Here is a 24,584-nt window from a genome sequence, read left to right as displayed (position 1 = left end):
TCGCTGTTTTTCGGTATCGGATAGTTGCTGATGGCGTCATATTTTGTATTGTCAGGTAGTATTCCTTTATCTGTAATTTTATGCCCTAGATATGTCACTTCGGCAATGAAAAATTTACATTTGTTTGGGTTTAATTTTAGGTTGTATTTTCTAATACTTTCGAAAACTTTTGCTAAATTTTGTAAATGGTGTTCGATGGAACATTCTATCACTATCTCGATCACTATTATATCGTCAATGTAAACGAATGCATGTTTTGGTGTAAGTCCAGCCATGGCAATCGACATTAAATCTAGTGTCGAAAAGTATTCTGCTCGACCAAGTTAATCCAAAATTGTGTCAATTCTTGGTAGAGGAAATTTGTTTGCTAGTATTTTTTTGTTTAGTATTTTAGTTGGTAGATTTTAAAAAGTCTCAATTTTCTTTTTGCGTCGTTTGATTTTTTTTGTACTAAGAGAATGGGGCTATTGTAGGGTGATATAGAATTTGAATAGGAAAATCTGGTCCAACTAAATGAAAGTGATGTCTAGTGGTTACATTATTTCCGAACATTAATTCGGTTTCGGTTATGGCGGTAGTTTCTATTTCTCCGTCTGTTATTCCAGTTAATTTCGTTCTTACATTTCTTTTCACAATTTGGTTAGATGTTGTTCTATTTGCCTTAAAAATTGAAATATCTGCTCCGGAATCTATCAGTAATGTACAAATTGAGTTAGTCATTCGCACTCCGACCTTAATGTAATGAAGTTGGAGGCGCTTAGATTTAAAGCTCTCACATTTGCTCAAAAATGATTTTGCATCAGTTGGTTCTGATGTTGTGATTGTTGCCGCTCGCTCGGTGCATTGACCGGCACAGCTGTTTGCATTTGCATTGGATGTATATACGGTAATGGCTCGGAGTCTGCTACAAAGACATTCTGCCGATTGTGCTGAAATCGACTTGACCCATATCGAGTTTGTTGAGGTTGGTAATGTCCACGGCCGCGATTGTTATTGTTATAGTATGAGTAGTTTGAGCTGTTTTTGCGCCCAGATCTGTTAGTGTGGAATTGGTTATTGTTGTTGTAAATACGGTGTGGTCCGTTATAGCGTTAATTTGCGCTATAATTGCTTTGGGTCCTCCCGTTTCCTCTAGAGAAACGGTTGTAGTTTTTTAAGTTATTGTGATTTCACCTAGCTCGCGTGGTTGAGACTTGCGCGTTGGTTGTATTTTCGGTCAAATTTTCTTGTGCTTTTTGGATAGCTTCCTTTATTGAGTGGAAGTTCCCTGCTTTTAGTATTGTTTTTATTTCAGATTGGTTTATTCCTGATGCGAGTGTATTTAGGCCCACTTTGGTGGCCATTGTTTTTGCTACCTCAGGGGTTTTGTCGTGAATACGTCTTACTTTACTATGGGGTGCCTTTTCAAAATTACCCATATGGAAGAATGGGCAGAACTTAATCGCGAATATCGCGACTTGTATTAATGGCAGCAACATAATTCTTTTACTATTTCATCCGAAATATGATCAGGAATTTAGGATAATATTCTGAACAGTGTGAGATAACTACAAACAACTCAAAAATTAGGTTTTCTCAAAATTTGAAAACAACGCGGAAAACTCTTTACTTTCGATTGGATTTTTTGGGCAAGGACGACGATTTTGAGGTAGTCAGGAACATATCTTCAACTAACTGCGTATAAAAGGGAAACCGTGGTCGAAAATCGATCATTCGTCATCTAACACTCGATGTGGATAGACGAAAAACCTACTACGACTAATTTCGATTTTGTTTTATTTTTTATTCGCAGTTGTCTACCTACCCAAGCTATGGGTAAAAACCGCCATAGATCCGAGAAGGATCCAAAGGATGCTAAGCGTCTGAAACCAAGTGATGTACAGGTAAACGACCGTTTGCTGAGTAAAATATGCTGATCTGCCAGTTGATGTCGAAGAGGAACTGCAGAAGAAGGAAAAAACGCCGCCTTTCTACCTGAAGGGCTTCCCACCAACTCTACGCTCGGATTTCAACACACTGATCAGCAAAGGACTACAGGCAACAATTCGTTTATGTACTGAAGGCTACAAAATAACTGTTCCGGCTTTGAACCACTACAAAGGAGTGGAATGTTATCTGAAGCAGACAAAAGCGGAATACTTCACACACGATATTGCCGCCAACAAACTTATGAAGGTTGTACTTCGAGGACTACCCGACAAGATGGAAGCCGAACTAAAGTAGGCACTGTCGGAGGCTGGACTGAAGCCTATGATGATGTTTAAAATGAAACGACATAATACGGACAAAAAGTTTAGAGATCAACTGTACCTGATTCATCTGGAGAAGGGCTCCATTACCATGAGTCAACTGAAAACGATTAAATCGTTATTTCACAAAATCATCGAATGGCAAAAGTATAAACCGGTACATCGGGATGTCACACAGTGCACGAACTGTTTGAACTACGGCCATGGAGCGAGGAATTGCCACATGAAAAGTCGGTGCGGGAAATGTGCCGAATCACACAATACCAACGATTGCTTACTAGATGACATCGCTGTAAAATATGTGAACTGTGATGGCGACCATCCATCTACTAGCAAATCGTGTCCCAAACGTACTGAGTTCACAAAAATTCGACAACAGGCGTCCCGTAAACAATCAACGCGCAACAATGTTCCACAGAAGGATGAAATCAATTTCCCACGGCTCCCACCGAAGAGGGATATTTCGAATTTGCCGCCACTTCCTCGCAGCAATCCAAAAGATTCAGCCACTGGATCACAAAAAGAATCTTCCTCAAAAATCCCTCCTGGATGGGGCAATAATCAACCACAAGCAAAGGATGACTCTGGTGATTTATTCTCTGCTGAACAACTGATCGTCATTTTTGAAACAATGACAACAAAACTACGAAACTGCCGAACGCGGTTAGATCAAATCAACGATTTAGGCAAATTCATCATCGAATATGCAATATAATGAGTTGGTTATAGTAAATTGGAATGCTTGCTCACTCAGGAGCAAAACTGCTGAATTGTCGGACTTTCTTCAGGAGAAGAATGCCGATATTGCTATTTTAACTGAAACTCATCTTAAACCTGAAATTTCTATTTTTATTTCTAATTACAGGATTCACAGGCTTGACAGGACAACTACCAGAGGAGGGGGAGTTGCCATTGCCGTTAAACGATTCATTCAGCACAGGCTTCTGTCAGCCTTTAAATTGCAACTTATAGAAGCCATCGGAATTGAGATTACAACGACGATGGGACCCATCATCATCATTACATCGTACTGCCCCAAACAAACAAATCTTCGAGATGGTACGTGTGCATCATTGAAGCGAGATTTGGCTATGCTCACTCGACGACAGAACAAATTCATCATTGCTGGGGTCCTGAACGCACGGCATGAGCTGTGGGGAAACAAGACAGAATCGAAACGGATTCGTACTTGCCGAAGATTACGAAGCTGGACAATACAACATCCTCGCTCCGGATCAACCAACGCGACTTTCCAGATCGGGAGTTCATTCCATTTTTTATATATTCATCAGCAACATCGCCATAGACAGCTCTCCGGTTGTCTTCAACGAGCTCTCTTCTGCCCACTTTCCAGTAATATTGACGTTGGGATCTTCACCAGAAACAGTGCCTATTCAACCACGGAGGAACTATTATCGCACCGATTGGGTCCAATTCAACAAATCGCCGACCAACATATTAATATCGATCTGCCACTTGATTCCCCGATGGAAATCGATGCGGCCCTATCTTCCTTCCAGCATTCAATCACAGTCGCTCGTGATAGGACGGTTCCAGTACAACATATGCCGAGTTCCTCTCTTCAAATTGACAGTGTCACAAAGAAACTCATCCGACTTCGAAATATCTACCGGAGGCAGTATCAACGAACTGGCATCCTAGATAGGAAGACTTCTTATAACAACTTAACTAGGATAATCCAGGAAAGGATATATGAGCTTCGCAACAGGAACTTCCAGCAAAAGCTTCGAGAAATTCTCCCACATTCAAAGCCCTTCTGGTCCTTAACGAAGGTGCTTAAGAAAAAACCGAAGCCTATTCCTCCTTTGCTGCCATCCCAGGACGCAGCTGAAGGAATACTTTTAATCACACCAGTAGAGAAGGCAAATGCGCTAGGCAATCAGTTTGTGTGTTATCACAATTTAGGACTCAACATTGTTAGTCCACATGAAAGAGCCGTTGCTGATAGCGTAGCTGAGGTTGACCAGACAGCTTAGTTCCTGAGGAAAGTAGAGTCACTGCAAATGAGCTGATGGCTATTGTGAAAAAATCCAAAAATATGAAGGCCCCCGGTTTCGACAACACATTCAACATTGAGCTGAAACATTTGAGTATTCGTTCATTTGTCTTCTTAGCTAAAATTTTTAACAGGTGCTGGGAGCTTGGTTACTTCCCTTCAAAGTGGAAGTTAGCTAAAGTTATCCCAGTTTTGAAACAGGGGAAAGATCCTTCCTTTTCCAAGAGCTATCGGCCCATCAGCTTACTCTCTGCCCTATCCAAGCTGTTTGAAAAGTCAATACAAAGGCGAATTCTTGCTTTCGCAGATGAACAGGATATATTACTAATAAGAACAGTTTGGGTTTAGGAAAGGAAGATCCACCATCCACCAACTCACAAGGGTTAACAACGTCATCCAAATCAGTGTCCAAAACGACTGCCATGGCAATATTGGATATTGAAAAGGCATTTGATAATGTGTGGCACGATGGCCTGGTGTTTAAACTGCATAGGTATAATTTTCCCATGTATCTTATTAAAATTATCAAAAATTATCTTGCAGATAGAGCATTCCAGGTTTCTCTGAATAATGCACTTTCAGAAAGATTTACTATTCCTGCTGGTGTACCCCAGGGAAGTATCCTAGGTCCCATTCTATACAACATTTTCACATCAGACATTCCACCTCTTCCGGGTGGTGGTGTTCTGTCACAATTTGCTGATGATACTGCCATTCTTTACAAAGGTCGTGTCATTAATGCTCTGAAGAATAAACTACAGACAGGTCTGGACACTTTAACGGAATATTTTACAAGCTGGAAAATTGTGATCAATGCAGCAAAAACTCAGGTCATCTTGTTTCCACATTCGAGATCTCCAAAACTTGTTCCATCAGACGAATGCCGAATACGATTCGGTGATGAGGGCATCCAATGATCCGACGAAGTTATCTATCTAGGACTCACCTTTGACAGACATCTGATATTCAGGTCACATGTTGACAAAATCGTTCAAAAATGCAGCATACTCATTAGGTCTCTGTATCCGCTGATTTGTAGAACATCTAAACTGTGCCTGAAGAATCAGATGGCTGTCTATAAACAAATCATCTACCCCGCAATTGAATACGCAGTCCCTGTTTGGCGGGGCTGTGCACGAACACACAAACTTAGGCTTCAGCGCATTCAGAGTAAGATCTTAAAGATGATTCTAAATCTACCCCCTTGGACAAGGACTAGTGAAGTACATGAGATGGCCTCCCTGGATATACTAGAACAAAAATTCGAACAATACTGCACGAAATTTGAAGAGAGGTGCTCAATCTCTGAAAATAATTCAAAATTTGTACGTATTAGGTTAAGGATAGTTATAAGTAGGTAGATATTTTATTAACAATTAAAATAAATATTATGATTAAACATTAGTATGTAAAACAAGAGTAACTAAAACACCTAATATTAATAACGAATCGTATGAACAACAAAGATGAAAGGCCAAAGGGTCAAAACACTTGTACTGTAAAATGTTGATGTAATACACAAAAATAAGATTAATAAACGAATATTTATGCAAAAAAAAAATGCGAAAATCGATCATTTCTTCTTGTGCTTTTATTGGAAGCAGACGTCGTGGGAATGATTTAATCAACCAGCAGCTTCGGAGAGTGCACCTTATGGGTGGTTAAAAATGGTGGCTCTAAATGTTACCTAAAGAACTATAATGATTGCTCCTTTGTAAATCAAAAATTAAAATTATCAGTGTAGTGCTAAGATAATTTGATCAGTTTGTTGCAATTTTCACAGTTCTAAATTCGCAACAGTGTTTAAAATCGTTTATATCCAATCAGTGTTTAATATCCTAGAAAATTATACTATTTGGCTCTTCTGGGATGTCAGAAATTAATCCCGTACTGCATTTTGATAGTATCTTTTACTAAAATATTGAAATCCGAAATGAAATAATCGACATCAAAATTCTCTAAGGTGCCATTTAGAGCCATAATTTTATACCCAAAGAATTATGCGAAATTTTACTTCACTATACTATGGGCCGTATACAATTTTTCAAACAGTTGTAGTTTTTAGTAAACTTTCTGCAGATTTGCTACATAAAATGCATAGCACCGGCTCAGAAGCCATTCATTTCAAATTTAGCTGTCGTTGTCTTCGTGTTCATTATGGTGCGATAGAGGTATCTCCAAGCGAAATACAAAGCTTGTTACAGCAAGCGGAAGAAGCAGGAGACTCCAGCAGAACACATATCTGTTTCACATTCACGGACAACAAGTAATCCTGGAAAGACGGAAGTCAGCGGTATCCATCGGAAGTCAATGGTATCCATCGGAATTTGAACTAAACTCGTCACTCTCCATCACGAACGTCTTTATAAAAGCTGCTGGTGTTGCGTTTGTCATTTTGAAGTCCGCATCTTTCTTCTCGTCAGCTAATTGTTCTTGTAGTTTCGAGGTTACAGTAGTACGGATGTCTGTAATTGCATTTATTGCTGCTTTAACAAGAAATGTTAATTCTGAGTTTGATAATGAGTCTTCGTTTTCTAGTAGATTGTTTTCTACTTGTGCATATAGCACGTTTTCGTAGCTTCATTTTGTCGTTAGAGTTTCTGTTTTATATGTTTTGTTAATTGATTGTCCTAAGTTGTTATTTATAGTTATAAGTATTTTTATTCTTCGTGTAGTTGCTCTACAGGGTCCACCATCTAACTTTTTTTTTGAACTAGCGGTTATTTCGACATAAGTAACCTTAATGTCACTTATGATTTGACAAAAACTTAGTCGTAACCTTCCGCTGAACGAAAATGGTTGTGTATACGCTTGAGAAACGCGTGAAAATAGTACAGTTTTACTTTGAAAATCATGGTAATGTTGCGGAATGTGTGCGAAAATTACGTATGAAAATGGAAAGAAAAGAGGCGCCGTCAGCTCCGTATGTGCGTTTTCTTTTGGTAAAGATTGAGAGAAACTGGCACTATTATTGACAAACCAACGCGTGACAAGCCAAAAACAGTGAGCACAACCGAGAATATCGCTGCTGCTGCCGAGAGTGTGCGTGAGACGCCAGGAACATCAGTGATGCGTCGATCTCAACAATTTAACATTTCGGAGACATCGCTGAGACGAATTTTGCATTTTGCATCTCGGCGGTATGTTAATAAACAAAATTGACGCATCTGGGGAACGGAAAACCCGCACGTTATCATGGAGAAGCTGATGCATCCTCAGAGAGTGACGGTTTGGTGCGGATTTTTTTCTGGCGGCATCATTGGGCAATTTTTCTTCAAAAATGAGGCAGGAGCCGCCGCCACGGTCAATGGCGAGCGCTACCGCACCATGATTAGCGATTGGTTCTTCCCGTTACTTGAAGAGGAAGACTTGGACACCATTTGGTTCCAACAAGACGACGCTCCGTGCCACACAGCCAACGCTACGATCAATATTCTGCGCACAGTCTTCGAAGATCGAATTATCAGTCGAAATCCGGATGTTTTTTGGCCGCCTCGGAGCTGTGATTTGACGCCGTTCGACTATCATTTTTGGGGGGCTGTCAAAGAAAAGTGTTATGTAGACAAGCCAGAGACAATTCAATCCTTGAACGACAACAAAAAAGCCTGCATACAATCGAAATAAAGCTGCATACAATCGAAAATGCACTAAAAACTGTTTGTGTTTTATTGCATGTTTAAAAAAAAAGTTACATGGAGGACCCTGTACTGTCATAAGCATTTAGTCAGCTAGTAAAGTGATAAAATTGTAATATTTATGTATATATTTATTATTACTTCTTCTCACTGACTTCTGATTTTTCTTTTTCTTCTTCTACATAATTTACCCAGGTTTGCGAATCGTCTCCTGGTAGAGTTTCTATTCTCTTAATTAGATCGTTCCGCTAAGGGCACGAATTTTTCTCAAGGGGGGCAAAAGCTTCTGTTCCCTTCCACTTTCTTATATCATCTAAAAATTCTAGGAATTCCTCTAATTACTTTTAGTTCATCACAATATGTTTGATTATTTAATTAAATTTTCAATAAGATTAGATTATTTCTAACCTGTCCCTACTAATTTACCTTTTATGACAGCATCATTGTAGGTTGACGTCTGCGGTGTTTCTTTCGTTGCTCTCACTTCTAGTTTTGCGTTGTCTCCGTTGCCAGATGACGACGACGACTCTCGTCCAATCACAAGTGTCACTTCCGCGAAACACAATACTACGCCTCAAATTGAGAGTGCTGAATTTTCTGTTTCTTTGTTCGTTTCTCTCAACTTAGCAAACGCAGTTTTCAATGTCAAAGAACTTCACAACACATTTGCCTTTGGCCTGCGGAGAGTAACATTTTCTTATCACCTAAGTTCTTAATATAGATTAGCAAACACAGATTTTAATGTCAAGAACTTCACAACGCCTTTGCGTTTGGCCTGCGAAGAGTAACATTTTCTTATCACCTCACTTCTAAATACAGATGAGCAAACACAGTTTTTAATGTCAAAGAACTTTACAACGTCTTTGCCTTTCTTCTAATTATCCATTCAGAGTTGATCGCACTGATTAATGGTGTTTTCTTATTTCCGTCTCAGTAGTACTACCGAACAAAACAATTCAGAAACGAAAAACAATTTTTTTCAAAAAAAAAATTGAGGTACAATACATAGTCTTATGTTTTATCTTCGTTCTGATGCACAATGCCCGTTGCGTGGCTGCTCGGTCCAACGAACTCTCTTTTTCTTCTGCTTAGAATGACTTAACACAAAACTGCCACTTTTAAAGTTAATTTCCTTGGCGGTCACTGTCTACTACTTTATCACGGTCGCCATGTTCTCGTTGAGGCTTTTTTCCTTTAAATTCGATGTCGGGGTTTTCGATAGCTTGTAGACAAATCTACAAGGATCAGCCCCATGGGGTTGTTCTAGCCATTAGCAATTGATGTGGAACAAGCCGACTAAAATTTCTAATGGTCGACATTTTCAATCAATTGTCACACTTTTGAATCCTCAATAGCACGAGAGTTATCTTAGATTGATCTTTATTAGGAACCAACACCGAACACGTGAACCCAGCTGTTTGTCTTAATTTGATTTTTTTTTGTTTTCGACGAAATTACACCAATAGCTCAAATGTATGCAATTATATCTTTGTACACCCTTGCGATACGGATTTCGATATTTAAGTATCTTTCCGCCAAACTTGTGTTCAAGTTTTGTATGCAAGCAGTTAATTTTATAGCGTTAAGTTTCTCTACATTTACTACTATTCTGCGATTTCGATTAAAGCGATAAACTTTTTCTCATTATTCGAGTTCATCTTATATAAATTAGAAATGAATCTCAAGCACCCAAAATTTACCCAGGGGTATTTACAAATTTTTCTGGCGAAAACAACATAAACTGGAATTTCATCCATTGCTTTTGCATCGATTGACCAATCAGAGCGATGCTTTTCCATTGATATATTGATAACTTCAATTGTCACACTGCTAGCTATTAATCAACATTTCAATGATATATAATTGAAAATACATGGCTATGAACATTCAAATCAATTCGTAGAAATATTTCCAATCAATTGGTGAAATAATATTACTGATTGGATTTAAACTGACTCCTATATAGAAAACCTGTTTTAATCCACCTAGTGGTGTGATGATGCCTTTCTCATGTACATATAATATTGTGGTATTCTATTCAAAAATTTTCTCTTCGATTTTTGAAAGAAACCAAGTGATTGTTTATGCATAATATACAGAATAAAACAGTGCTTTGATTGCGTAAGCCATCCTTAAGAAAACGAAATGGGTTCACTATTATCTGTCACCAACTAACATGACACACAAACTTTTCTAATACGCACCCTATAACTCCGGATTCGGAAGTCGGATCCGGATGAAATTCAGGAATTTCGTATGGGACCGGCAGACCTTTAATTTGAATCTCAGTTTGTGGAAATTGGTCAAACCATCGCTGACAAAAGTGAGTGAGATCCATTTTGGTATATATGACTACTATTTCCGGTACTTTCGGAACCGGATACCGGGAACCAGGATAACCAAAATCGATTTGTTTAGTTGCCTACTGATAATGACTATCGATTTGTGTAGTTTTGAGACCAGTTTAGAAAAATTTTCACGTGTTTTGTTTCGCCGGTTTAAGTGATGGTGCACAATATTGAACACACTTTACCCTATAATTCCGGAACCGGAAGTCGGATCCGGATGAAATTCGGGAATTTCGTATGGGACAGGAAGACCTTTCATTTGAATCTAAGTTTGTGGAAATCGGTCAAACCATCGCTGAGAAAAGTGAGTGAGATCCATTTTGGTATATATGACCACTATTTCTGGTACTTCCGGAACCGCATACCGGGACCCAGGATAGCCGGAATCGGTTTATTTAGTTGCCTACTGATAATGACTATCGATTTGTGTAGTTTTGAGACCAGTTTAGAAAAATTTTCACGTGTTTTGTTTCGCCGGTTTAAGTGACGGTGTACAATATTGAACACACTTTACCCTATAATGCCGGAACCGGAAGTCGGATCCGGATGATATTCAAGAATTCCGTATGGGACCGGAAGACCTTTTATTTGAATCTAAGTTTGTGTAAATCGGTCAAACCATCGCTGAGAAAAGTGAGTGAGATCCATTTCGGTACATATGACCACTATTTCTGGTACTTCCGGAACCGGATACCGGGAACCAGGATAGCCGGAATCGGTTTTTTTAGTTGCCTACTGTTAATGACTATCGATTTGTATAGTTTTGAGACCAGTTTAGAAAAATTTTCACGTTTTTTGCTTCGCCGGTTTAAGTGACGGTGTACAATATTGAACACACTTTACCCTATAATTCCGGAACCGGAAGTCGGATCCGGATGAAATTCAGGGATTCCGTATGGGCCCACGGGACCTTTCATTTGAATCGTAGTTTGTCAAAATCGGTTCAGCCATCTCCGAGAAAACCTAGTGAGATTATTTGACACACACACACATCCATACACACACACACACACATACAGACATTGCTCAGCTCGATGAACTGAGTCGAATGGTATATAACACTTGGCCCTCCGGGCCAATTTTCACTAGTCGGTTTTTTAAGTGATTGCATAACCTTTCTATATGCGAAAGGCAAAACATGAAGAGGTTTTGTGATCGGGTTAAGTACAACATGAGATATTTACGATCAATTTCTACCCGTTCTTGTACGGGGTGAATTTTGGAAACGCCACAAAATAGTAAAGTAAGTCGTATTCATGACAAACAAAAACTTTTGGATTGACTTGAATCATATCATACAAAAATATATTCAGGAAACCAACCAGTAGAAAAATGTAAAATTATAATAGACTTAGGCGTAATTTTAGACTCAAAATTTACTTTCGTGGAGTATTATAATATAATTGTCAACATAGCAAATAGTATATTTGGATTCATTATGCGTTTTAGTCATAATTTTCAGGACCCTAACACAAAAAAAATATACAACTTATGTAAGACGAAGTTTGGAATACTGTAGTATAGTATGGAACCCATGTACCTCCGTGTACGACGAACGCATCGAAACTGTTTAAAACAAATTTCAACTGTAAGCGCTTCGTAGACTAAACTGGACTACATTTCCTTTTCCATCATATGATGCGCGTTATATGTTCATAAACTTACAAACACTACACGCGCCTCAAAGCTAAAATGCTTTATTTTATAAACGAGATTATTTCCCAACAAGTGAAATCTGAATCATTGTTTACACGACTAAAATTTTATGACAAATGAGAAAGCTTTTTAAATGTTGTACACAACATCATGTAACATTGTAGAGGACTTTCCACGCTGATTAGCATGTTGCATTCCATGTACCAGTTGCAATTCCAGTTATAGTGATCAATTATGCGTTCTACTGTTTTAATTTTTTTCTTCAAGGCTGTTGGAATATATCCTATCGCAAGACTTAAAGTAAGTATTTTCTTCAAAACAAGTTTGAAATGTTCGTACACTTTCTGCACCGATTGACGAATTCAATGATCACAACTCTTTGAGCATGTGCCCAAAAATAGTAACTACCCGAAAAAATCTCATTAACGGCTGTCAGTAAGCGTTAAAAAGAAGTCATTCGATTTCGAAAGTCACTTATTCAATCTGCTAACCTCGTTGAGAGTAGAAACATTTTTGTAAAGCTTTTGCAACCACTTCGCTCAGACTATCGAAGAACATTTTTGTAAGCCATTCGAGCTGACATAATTACCTTCAACCCATCTTTGCGTCGACGGTTCAAATGTCTTTTGCATAATTTGCTTAGTCTAGTAACTTTAGCATTTCACCAAGCATCTCCTCCTGTAGCTCGAACAGTCCGAAGTGGAGAACCTCGTCATATCCTGCAATTATGAGTGAGTTTGTCTCGTCGGCATCTTTTTTAATAGAACAGATGTACTTATGATCACATAACGATGGTTCGAGCTCATTGAAGATGAACCAATTTACCAACTTATGTGCAATTCTATCACCAGAGAAGACGCTTTCCTTTATGGACTATGTGCAGATTTGTATTGCTCACAAATTTCATCATATGAGAGTTCCTCGAATTTAAGTCTGTGCTGCCCCAAATGATATGGTGAGCATTGATGTCACTGTCGATTATAAGCGCAAATTCGTTTGCAGCAATATGATACAAGCTTTTTCAAGTTATCGCTTGACGAAGGTTGGTTATGCCGCAAATATACCGAAACAGTAGACATATTTCCTGTCTATGCCATCAATAGCCATAGCAACTGTGACAGCACAAATATCTCGAGTTATGTGCTTCAATATTAGAGATTCAAGGAGGGCACTATTTGCAAGTATGCATGCTCGAGGTATTTCACGTGGATTAGTCATACCGTTCTTGTTGAAGACACCAAAGACTGGGCCTAACAACTTTCCAACGTAGAAATTTCCCTTTTGAAAATATGGTTCTTACACCAAAGCTATAGAAGCTTTACCTTTTTGCAGAAATCTGGATAGATTCATGGTTGCTGTACGTTTATACTGGAGCTTGATTTGTGCTACTCTAATCATTATCATTTAAAGTAATGAACATTCCATCTTCAGCACTTATCATAAAACAACTAGAAGAAACCAAATATATTTGCTTATAGTCGTCTATAGCGAACCATGGAAGGATTTTTTTTAATATTGCAATCATTTAATTCCCACGAGTTGCGAAGAAAAAAATCGTCCATTGTGCCAGAGCTCCAGTTAGCACAATTAGGCAAAACTCAAGATATTCCGTTCACGAATGATTATTTAATTCCATGCAGCCATTCAGTGATCGGCACGGAGATACACGCTTTGCCCCGAGTCGGCGATTCAATGCATAGAGCTCTCGTCTAACAAGGTCGAGCACTGACCTAGAAGGTTTCTTAGTGTCAGTAGAATCGTAGCACCAGCCATGCAATAATTCTGTACACTCTGAATCGGCTGCGAAGTCTGTTGAAACAGAAGGTCAAATTCCATCACAGGAATGTAATAGCAAGGCTTTGCTTTTTACGGAAATAAACCTTGACTTCCGAGGTCCTATTTTTATGGCCTTTTACGACATAGAACAGGAAAGCAGTGAATGCATTTATTTATTTATTTATTTATTTATTTATTTATTTATTTATTCGTCAAACAAATGTAGACTACGGCCAAAAACGTTACAATGGTTTCTTATATAAGACGGTAGTCTTGGAAACCGATTCTAGCACTTTTGAAACAATAAAAAAGTCCGGGTGTGTTATGTCAGAACATAACTGGATGTCGTGAATACGAACATACTGAAATGCTTTCGTTTTACTTTCGAATATCAATTAGTTGATCGATTATGTGAATTGTGGCAGTTTTCCCCTTCTTCACTACTATAATTTGAATGATGCACCTAAACTGAGTCGGTTCTATGCATTTTACATAGAAAATCAGCAGAAAGTTCCTACAACTTCGAACTACAGCTGGTTGAAAAAAGGACCGTATATAGTAAAGTAAAATTACGCATAGTTCTTTGGGAATATGTTAATGGTTCTAAAAAGAACCGAATCGAAGAGCTCAGGAATTAGGGACTGAACCTGAGTTCAAGAGATTAGGACAGAATTAAGTTTCAATTTAAGTTCTTGAGTGAGTTGGCAGTGCAGGCTCTGAATTCTAAACCTGTATTCTGGAACTAATTTCCTGAAACATAATTTTGAAAGTAAATTCCTGACCCGACACCTGTCAACCGAAGTCCAAATGAGAGCACGACCTCAACATTTCATGCTTTAAACTTTGTTTGTTCTTACTGATGTCGGTGGGAAAACCTCACTTCGACATCCAGTTCCGTCTGAAGTACTAGAAGGAATAAACGATTTTCAATCAAAGTATACCTGTCAACTCGTCCAGTAGATAATCGGAACTGATATGTGCCTGACTACCTCAAAACCGTCGTCGGGGTGCGAAAAAAGCAAGCAAGCGTGATGAATTTTCCTCATTATTATCAAAAGTTTCAGTAAACTCTGTTTTTCAGATATTTATGATTATCTCACGCTTTTGAAAATTTAATCATAAGTTCCTGATTATATTTCTGATAAATTGTAGAGAAAATTATGTGGCTGGGTTAAGTACAACAACAGATATTCGTGATAAAGTTCTGCCCATTCTTATATGAGGTAAATTTAAAAAAGGCGCCCCATAGTAAAGTAAGTCGTATTCACGACAATAAAACTTCAACGCGTTAACATTGGCTGGGAGAGGTGTAGAATAATTGAAGCAATCAACGTCTTACGCTGCTTCAACTGCTCTGAGTATGGTCACAAAGCATCTACATGTGAAAAACAACGATGCTGTCCAAAATATGCAGGAGAACATGAAGTGCAGGAATGCCAATCGAATTCTCTAAAATGTATAAATTGTCACAACCTAAATCAGCAAATGATGAACCTAAATTGGATATTAAGCACACATGTTGGAGCGCAGAATGTCAATTGTTCCAAAAGCGCCTGGCTCTGGCCCGACAACTGATTGACTACCCCACGTAGCAATCAGTCTTACATCCAACTGCTTCAGACACTTGTATACCTGTCATGTCGCAATGTATCCACTCATCACTGGAAATATCTGTTTGATCAGGTAAATATAAGAGCTGTATATGCTCCACTGAAGCTAGGAATGATTCTACACAAGTTTTAAGAGAAGTCTCACACTTTCAGACACCAGTGCATTACAGCGTTTTCGCTGATCAGCCTAAGAGCAACGATATCATCCGGTCAGGTAATACCAAAATGGGTATATGTCCCACCGAAGCCTCTCTAGATACTGCACACACTGAAAACGATCTGCATTTGCAGTTTGCTTGCGAACGCAATTCTCTCGTTCTCGTCGATGGTGCAGACTCTCCACTGCAGCCAGCGCGTGATCCTGAATGCATCGACGTGACTACCACCGAAAGCTGCTCTGTTGTACTACCACCAAAAGAACAGCCCGAACGCGAACTAAAATTCTACTACCAGAACGTGAGAGGGCTACGTACGAAGATTGACGAATTGTTTAGTGCTGCTGCAGAAATGGATTACGATGCTCTTATTTTAACTGAGACGTGGTTAAATAATGAAATCAACTCCGTTCAACTGTTTGGCTCGAGTTATACGGTCTACCGTAAGGATCGCGATCCCGCAAGTGCTAGAAAAAAACGTAGTGGAGGTGTTCTCATTGCTGTTTCCAATCGGCTGTCATTCAAAAGTATATCTGACATCAATCACACCCTCGAACAACTCAACTTTGGTCTTTTGTTAAAGGTAAATGCAAAGAGAATGGACTTCATTCCTGTATGTTCCTTAAAAACGAAACTTCAAACATCATAAGTGGCACATGTAATCTATTTGCAAAACACTTCTCGAGTGTGTTCAACTGATGAGGATATTATGGTGGCAATTAACAAGTTGAAATCCTCTACATCGGCAGGGCCAGATGGGATTCCATCTATAACCCTGAAAAGATGTTCAAGGGCATTGTGTGCACCTCTGAGAATAATTTTCAACCTATCATTGTCGCAGTCACGATTTCCTTTGAACTGGAAAAAATCATTTATGTTTCCTGTCTTCAAAAAAGGAGACAAACAAAATGTTACAAATTACCGAGGTATAACCAAATACAAATAATAATACGCCTAAGTCCCATACAAACATATCGCCAATGTTTGGTTTACAAAACATTCTAGTCCATCCTTCTACTAACCCTCGACAATGCCAAGTCACCATAAATATTCCTTTCTGGCAACATCAATCAATGTTGCTATGGTTATATTTATGCTTATTTATGGTTATTTATATTTATGGTTCCATAATAAATATAAAGATACCATCAAAGTTTCCTCGATCCGAAATTTAATTCAAATAAATAAATTCTTTTCTGGATTCGGAAAAAGTTTAAGTCTGGATTGTACAGGCGCATAATGAAACAGTTCAGATAGTTAGAATGAATGCACATTTTGAATAGTTGTATGTAACGCTTTTTTGCCATTTCTCTCAAAGGCTAGTGCACAATTTCACGATATCATTTAGATTGGTATCACGAATTGTTGGCATGGTTAAGTTGATAATAAATATGATAAGCTTAAAAATGTACAGATGAGTCACGGTGTTATTTTCGAAATTGTCCTTGGGTGCCCCCACAAAAAAGTTTTGGTTGTATGTTTCTTATTGCATACTAATTTTTAGAGAATCATTTGTTGATCACGGCAAGGTATCAAACCAAATTTAAAAATGTTATTTGTATTCGATTTAGGAGCGTCTTAAACTGGTGAATATTACGATAATGATAAGACCATCTAGAAATTAGATGATGATTAAAGGGGTCGTACGAATTATCTTACGATTCCACACTGATCACTTGAGTCCGGATGTTCGATACATGCACGGGCAAAATTCCGATTCAAGAAATGAGCAAAACGAGTCATGATTTAGGGAAAATAGTATATTTTCATGTTATGATAATACACCATGATTAAAAGTTCTCGGATCATGATCTATTTGGACTGATTTCGTTGAAATTTAGCGTAACGCATTTGACGTTTTGGGTATAACTTTAGGCATGTTTCTGCTACGATGGTAATCTTTGCAACATAAATTCAGGCGTTATGTTTTAAAATATGAAGATTTTAAATATGAATTAAATATAATGGTGTGAAATTGTGTGGCGTATTGTTTATACGATTTCAACGAATGTCTCAAATAATGTACATTTGAACAGCAAAACAGTGAAAAGCACAACGAATTTCTTTTAATCTGAAGCATCAACAATTTAAATATGTTTTTGAACAACCGCGACACCTAAACTAAAGTGTTTACTTGCGTTCATTGCTCCAGATTTGATTTTTTGTTTTAGAATTTGGAAGACATGAACGAACTGCATGAAAATACACGTGTGAATCAAACCTCTTAAAAAGATACTCTATGTTGAATTCTTGCAAATACCGCGGATCGATTTTTCCTTTTTTGTTTTCAAAGCATCGTTTACAAAATCGTCTTATTTAAAATATTTAGGTGAATCAATACAGCTTGTGTTTTCTAATTTTCGTTAGATGGTGCTCCTAATTTACAGTCGAAATTATTTTTCAGTTTACGTTATCTCTCGGAATAATATTTTTAACAACAACAGTCACATCGAATATGTAAGAATACATTCAGATATATTCATACAAAATGTAAAACTTATAATGTCCATTTTCGGTTCATTATCTTTACGTTGTCAATTCTCTGTCAGCCGGTGGGTAAATCAACACAATTATAAAATGAATATGCCTCAGGATCCAGTAAAATTTTTCAGTATTTAGTTCATGCTTTTCAATGTCTGCTTTTTGTCTTACCATTAATCTATTAAACAATCCATCACATCACTTGAGGCAGAGGGTTCAAAGTGATATCCGGATAGTAAATTGGAGTTATGAGCTTTAAAAGAAATACATTCCTCAAGTAACGCATTTTCGGACCATGATTAATTTTCATGGGAGATGGTCGTCAAATGGTGAGATAACTAAGTCCTCACAAGTCCCTATCTCATGCCTCCCCAAGCGTCTATGATGACATTTGGTCAATAGAACGGTGTCGACTAGGTGCTATCGCCTTCTGCGTTAGTAGCAGAATGAGAGGGTGCGAAATGGCTTGTAGGTTTAAGCCCATCCTAAAGTGCAGTGTTTATCATAGTATATTACAACATATAATTGTGTTGTTTATTACATCATGTATTAATATTATTATTTTTATTATTATTATTATTAGAAGAGCGTAACTTACACTGCGACATTACCTGTTATATTGTATCATAGCATATTATTTCATATATTATCGTCTTACACTATTTTATGTTATTATATACTATGTTGTGTGGTATTATACTGCATTGCATTATATCATATTATATTGTATTATATTATATTATATTTTATTATATTATATAATATTATATTATATTGTATTCTATTGTATTATGTTATATTGTATTGCATTATGTTGTATTATATTATATTATATTACAGGGTTTATTATGAGTAGTACTACGTACCTCTGCGCAAAATATGAATTTGTTTTGCTTGTAAGTTATCATTTTTAAAGTAATCTTTTAACTAACTATCAAGGTCGTCACAAGGTGAGCTTGGTCCTCACTGGTTCCTGTTTCATGCCTACACGTGTGTCTGTGGTGACAAATGGTTGATGGAATGCGTTGATGGCAGAATGAGAGGATGAGAAATGACATATAAATTCAAGTAATATAATATCATAGCATATCGCAACATATCATTTTATTCATTCTATTATTTATTATATAATTCATTGTACTATATTATGTTGTTTTTTATTATTATTTTCATTATTATATTTATTGTTATTATTATTAATTTGTCATCAATAATAATAACATATATTATTTTTATAGATGTGGATATTATTTTTATTATTAGAAGAGAAATATTCTACTTCGTGCAGTATTGCGAAGATAGAAGAGCATAACTGACACTACATTAACTGTTATTTTATATCATTGTATTATATTATATTAAATTAAAATATATTATATTATATTATGTTATATTATATTATTTTGTAATCTATTATATCATTTTATGTTATAATCATTTCATTACACTATGTTTCATTGTATTTATCAATATAAAACATTTTGCACGGGGGCGTAAAGGGGAGGGAGCATCAGGGCATCGGACGAATTGATGACTGGACGAGGGATTGTGGATAGCCAGCCCAAGTCACTTGAAGGAAACTTGTTTCCTTCTGAAAGTTTGAAATGAGTCTGACGCGCCCTTCTCAAACAAACCATCAGGCGGGTTCAAGCATGTATAGCGATATGCTTCATCCATGCACTGGATATTATGGTTGGAAGAGCATCTTTTATTCCCGCGGAATACGAGTAAGTGACTCTACTTACGTATCCGCCCAACCCTTTTTGTTCGCTTTTCGGTAACAGCTATAGTAAGAAGGTGAATGGATGAGTCATATCGGGGCTACTGTAAGTCTACCCGCATCCACTGGCAAGTCCTTGAACTGATGGTGGCTTCACTTCACTTCACATCACATCACATGATTAATTTTCATGGGAGAAGATTTTTGCTTATGGTTTCATGAGAAGTTAAAATGATTGGTTTCATGATTTTCTAATCATGACCGCAGTAACGGATTTCTTTCCGTGTGATTATTGGTATCTGTTATCTGTCTCTACGGTCGTGATTTATTTGTTTGAAAGTTTTGTTTTGGTGTATACACTAATGTATAATTCAATTTTGTAATATAGCTAGACATGAGTAAAGGCATTTCTTCTTGACCGCAGATGAAGTTTTAATTTCCTATATAAATCAGATAAAGATTTGTATTTGTTTCATCGTGTCCTGTGAATTCTACAATTAAAAGATTTAGAATTAATATAGTGATCCACAAACGTTCAAATATTTTCTTTAGTCTCCAAACATGATTCATTTTTTCGTCATAATAAATAGTATCCATGGTGAAATGATTTTCTGCCTTCAGCGTTGCTAGTTATTTGAAAATTTCACCTAAGTAGATTGTCACTCTGACATTGTACCTTTAGAGTGTACAGCGTAGTACAAAACGTGTCCACGAAAATTCATCAGAGCTGTAGGGATTCGTATTATAATTTGTATTTGGTATAACTTTGGTATAACGTATTATAATTTGTATTTGGTATAACTTCACTCTGTGCCGGATCTAAGCTTCTTGAGATTTTAGTTAGAGACGTCCTATTTCGTGAAACAAAGTCGTATATCTCGAAGGATCAGCATGTTTTGTCGTGAATACGACTTACTTTACTATGGGGTACCTTTTCAAAATTTACCCTCTGAGAGAGTGATAAGTTTTTGATCGTGAATATCTCTTGTTGTATCTAACGAATCAACATAATTTGGTAATGTTTGGTATAAACGAGTATCAAAGAGGATAATTCATATGGCGCGTTTGCCTTTCTCGTATTTTGAAGCTCATAGCTCAGTGACCTGTGGAAGGATTTATATAATCTAACTACAAATAGAATCGAAATTTTTCAACTTAAACGTGTATAGCAAAAGCATTGAAGTATTTCAATAGTACACTATTGAAAAACCTATCTCATTTGACCCATGTCAACACCAGCCAATCAGAACGCGTTCTGAGGAAGAGAAAAAAATAGCTGCTGCTGTACAACAAATCGTTCAAGAAAAATGTTCCGAAAAGTGATGAATATCGTAGTGAGTTCCTCAATTTGGTCCTTCTGAATGCTAGAAACGAATCCCTACAGCATATTGATAGTTTCTTTCAATAAATTATGCAAATCCAAAATGAAATAATCGACATTAAAATTCTATATGCGGCTATTTTTATAGCCGTTAGGACCGCCCATTAGTGAAAAAGCTACAAACGAAATCACATAAAAGGAAATCTCTTAACAAAAATTGAATCAGTTTGGATTCTATCGCCACTGCGAGCAGATGTGTTTTGTGTCGTCTGCACAGCTAGTTTCGCTTTCGACAAGAGGGGAAAAAACAACGGTGGAGAGCATTACACAATATCAGCCGTTCTAATGGCTCTAAAATTTTTCTAAAGAACTATTAGGATTTGTTTTTCGCAAATCGCAGGTAATTATCCTCAGTTTTGTGCAAATCAAGAACAATTTGGTTAGATTTGTGCACTTTTAGCTGTGTGAAATTCACAGTAATCGAGATCAAGTGAAGCCTTTTTTTGCGAAAAATGTTCCAGAGTTTAATATCGTAGAGAATTACGCAATTTGACCCTTCTGAATGCTGGAAATGAATCCCTACAGCATATTGATAGTTTTTTTCAAAAGATTATGAAAATCCGAAATGAAATAATCGACATAAAAATTCTGGCTATTTTTATAGCCGTTAGGACTGCCCATTAGTGAAAAAGCTACAAACGAAATCACATAAAAGGAAATCTCTTAACAAAAATTAAATCAGTTTGGATTCTATCGCCACTGCGAGAAGATGTGTTTTGTGTCGCCTTCACAGCTAGTTTCGCTTCCGACAAGAGCAATTACGTCACAGCTGCCAGTCATTTCGATGGATGAAAAAGCAACGTTGGAGAGCATTATAAAAAATCAGCCGTTCTAATGGCTCTAAAAGTTTTCTGAAGAACTATTAGGATATGTTGTTCGCAAATCGAAAGGAAATATCCTCAGTTTAGTGCAAATATAGAACAGTTTGGTTAGATTTTTGCACTTTTCGCTGTGTAAAAATCACAGTAATCAAGATCAAGTGAAACCTTCTGTGTTTTTGCGAAAAATGTTCCAGAGTTCGTAGAGAACTGCACAATTTGACCCTTCTGAATGCTAGAAACGAATTCCTACAGCATATTGATAGTTTCTTTCAATAAATTATGCAAATGCAAAATAAAATAATCGACATTAAAATTCTGTATGCGACTATTTTTATAGCCGTTAGGACCGCCCATTAGTGAAAAAGCTACAAACGAAATCACGTAAAAGAAAGCTCCTAACAAAAATCTAATCATTCCCACCGTAGCTGTCGACGCGATCGGATGTGTATTCGCTTCAATCCAGTCCAGTACAGTCCGCATTAATCCGCTTTCAAGGTCGTTCTTTTGTTTTCGCAGTGTCGATAGTGATCGGACAATCGGGTGTGCGAGTGAGTTGAGTTTTTTTTTTTTGCACCGAGTTAGGTAGCGTGATTTGTGCTTTTTCTTCGTGGAGGTTTTTTCACCGTCACACAGCCATAGATAGACAATTGTGATTGTGCTTTTTTCCTCACGGAGTTTTAGGCATCTATTGAAGAGGCAATCGACCAAGATCAGGTCTTGATGGCCGTTTCTTTTTGCAGCCGAACAAGCTAAGTATTGTTTTCATTTTGTTGCTATTCTCTGATTATTTAACTTACATCTTACATAATCATATCTGTGCGGAGATAGCTCCGTGTAATAATAATGGTTCCCCCCCCTCCGGATGAAAAAATGGAGACAGATCCAAAACCACCCCCACTTGCTCCTACCCCTTCAGCTGACAATAAGATTCCGAGGGTAAAGAAGTATCCCGATGAACCTTTGCTCTCGGCCGGTTCTTATGTGGTCTATTTCCGGACCAAGAATAACAACAAATTGAACCTTATTAAAATAAATCGTGAATTGACGTCTCGGTACTCTACTATTACACGCATTGATAAAGTACGCCCAGGCAGGCTTAGGGTTCTCTTAACCAGCTCAAAGCATGCTAACGAGATCGTTCAAAGTGATCTTTTTGCGCGGGAGTACTATGTATACGTGCCAGCCCGCGAAGTAGAAATACACGGCGTAATCACAGATGCGAGCCTGACATGCGAAGATATTCTTAAGTACGGGGCCGGCAGTTTCAAAGACCCCCTACTTAAGAATGTAAAGATACTGGATTGCAAACGGCTGCATTCAGTGTCTATCGCCGGGGATGGTACCAAATCCTATCCCCAATCACACTCTTATCGAGTGACCTTCGCCGGCTCGGCATTACCCAACTACGTTCTCCTGGACCGGGTTCGTCTGCCTGTTCGTCTCTATGTGCCGTGGGTCATGAATTGCTCCAATTGCAAACAATTGGGGCATACAGCCTCTCATTGTGGTAATAAGTATCGTTGTGCTAACTGTGGAGGGGCTCACGCCGATGGCTCTTGCGGGAAGAGCATCGAAAAGTGCCTCTACTGTGGAGATGACCATCATGACCTCGCGGCATGCCCTGCGTACAAACTGCGAGGAGATAAATTGAAACAGTCTCTCCAGTCTCGCTCCAAACGGTCTTTTGCAGAAATGCTCAAGAGTGCTACGCCACCTAAACTCACCGGAAACCTTTACGCTTGCTTGTCAACTGACGAGTGTGATTCTGACGATCCCCAAGAAGGTACATCTTCGGCAGTCCCTCACAGCTATAGGAAGAGGATAAATATTTCCTCTCACAAGCTCCCTAGCAAGGGTTCGAAGGTATCTTCTGAGGGTCCCCCAAAAGTAACAGCAATGGGAAGTGCTGGTAAAATAAAAAAAACCAAAGCAAACAGCTCCTGATCTTGAGAAACTCAGATCTAAAAAAGAATTCCCGGCACTTCCTGGGTCATCAAAATCCCCAAGTGTCCCAGAAAACCAACCAGAAAATCGACCGAGTGCTGGATTCATAAAATTCTCGGATATTGTGGACTGGATTTTCACAACTTTCAATATTTCTGACCCCCTGAAACAGCTTATGATGAGTTTTATACCCACAGTCAAAACGTTTCTGAAGCAGTCAACTGCAAAATGGCCCCTCATTTCAGCGATTGTATCCTTCGATGGCTGATTTATTGAACGAGGTAATGGATCCGATCACTGTTTTACAGTGGAACTGCAGAAGTATCATACCGAAAATAGACCCCTTCAAAGTATTAATAAACATCTTGGAGTGTGACGCATTTGCCTTGTGCGAAACATGGCTAACTTCTGAAATACCAATTACCTTCCATGATTTTAATATAATCCGCTTGGATCGAGAAAACCCCTACGGAGGAGTACTTTTAGGGATCAAAAAGTGCTATCCCTTCTACCGGATAAACCTCCCTTCGATACCAGGTGTTGAAGTTATTGCATGTCAAATCACAATGAAAGGCAAGGACCTTTGCATTGCTTCTGTATACATTCCCCCAAGAGCTTCGATTGGGCATCAACGGCTTTGTGACATCATGGAGCTTCTTCCTACACCTACGTTAGTTTTAGGAGACTTCAACTCTCATGGTACGGGATGGGGCTGTCTTCAGGATGACAACAGATCAACTCTGATCTACGACCTTTGCGATAACTTCAATATGACAATTTTAAATACGGGA

General features: G+C 37.9%; 1 protein-coding gene across 11 annotated transcripts in view; it reads right to left on the bottom strand.

The window, feature by feature from the left end:
- Positions 1 to 24,584, bottom strand: part of LOC131426980 (innexin shaking-B) — a 1,311,753-nt gene that overhangs the window by 946,677 nt on the left and 340,492 nt on the right. The gene's annotated exons all lie outside the window — the stretch shown is intronic.

The sequence above is a fragment of the Malaya genurostris genome, chromosome 2, assembly GCF_030247185.1.
Source record: "Malaya genurostris strain Urasoe2022 chromosome 2, Malgen_1.1, whole genome shotgun sequence".
Lineage (NCBI taxonomy): Eukaryota > Metazoa > Arthropoda > Insecta > Diptera > Culicidae > Malaya > Malaya genurostris.
Note: the sequence above shows the minus strand (reverse complement) of the source record. Positions and strands in the feature narration are given on the sequence as shown.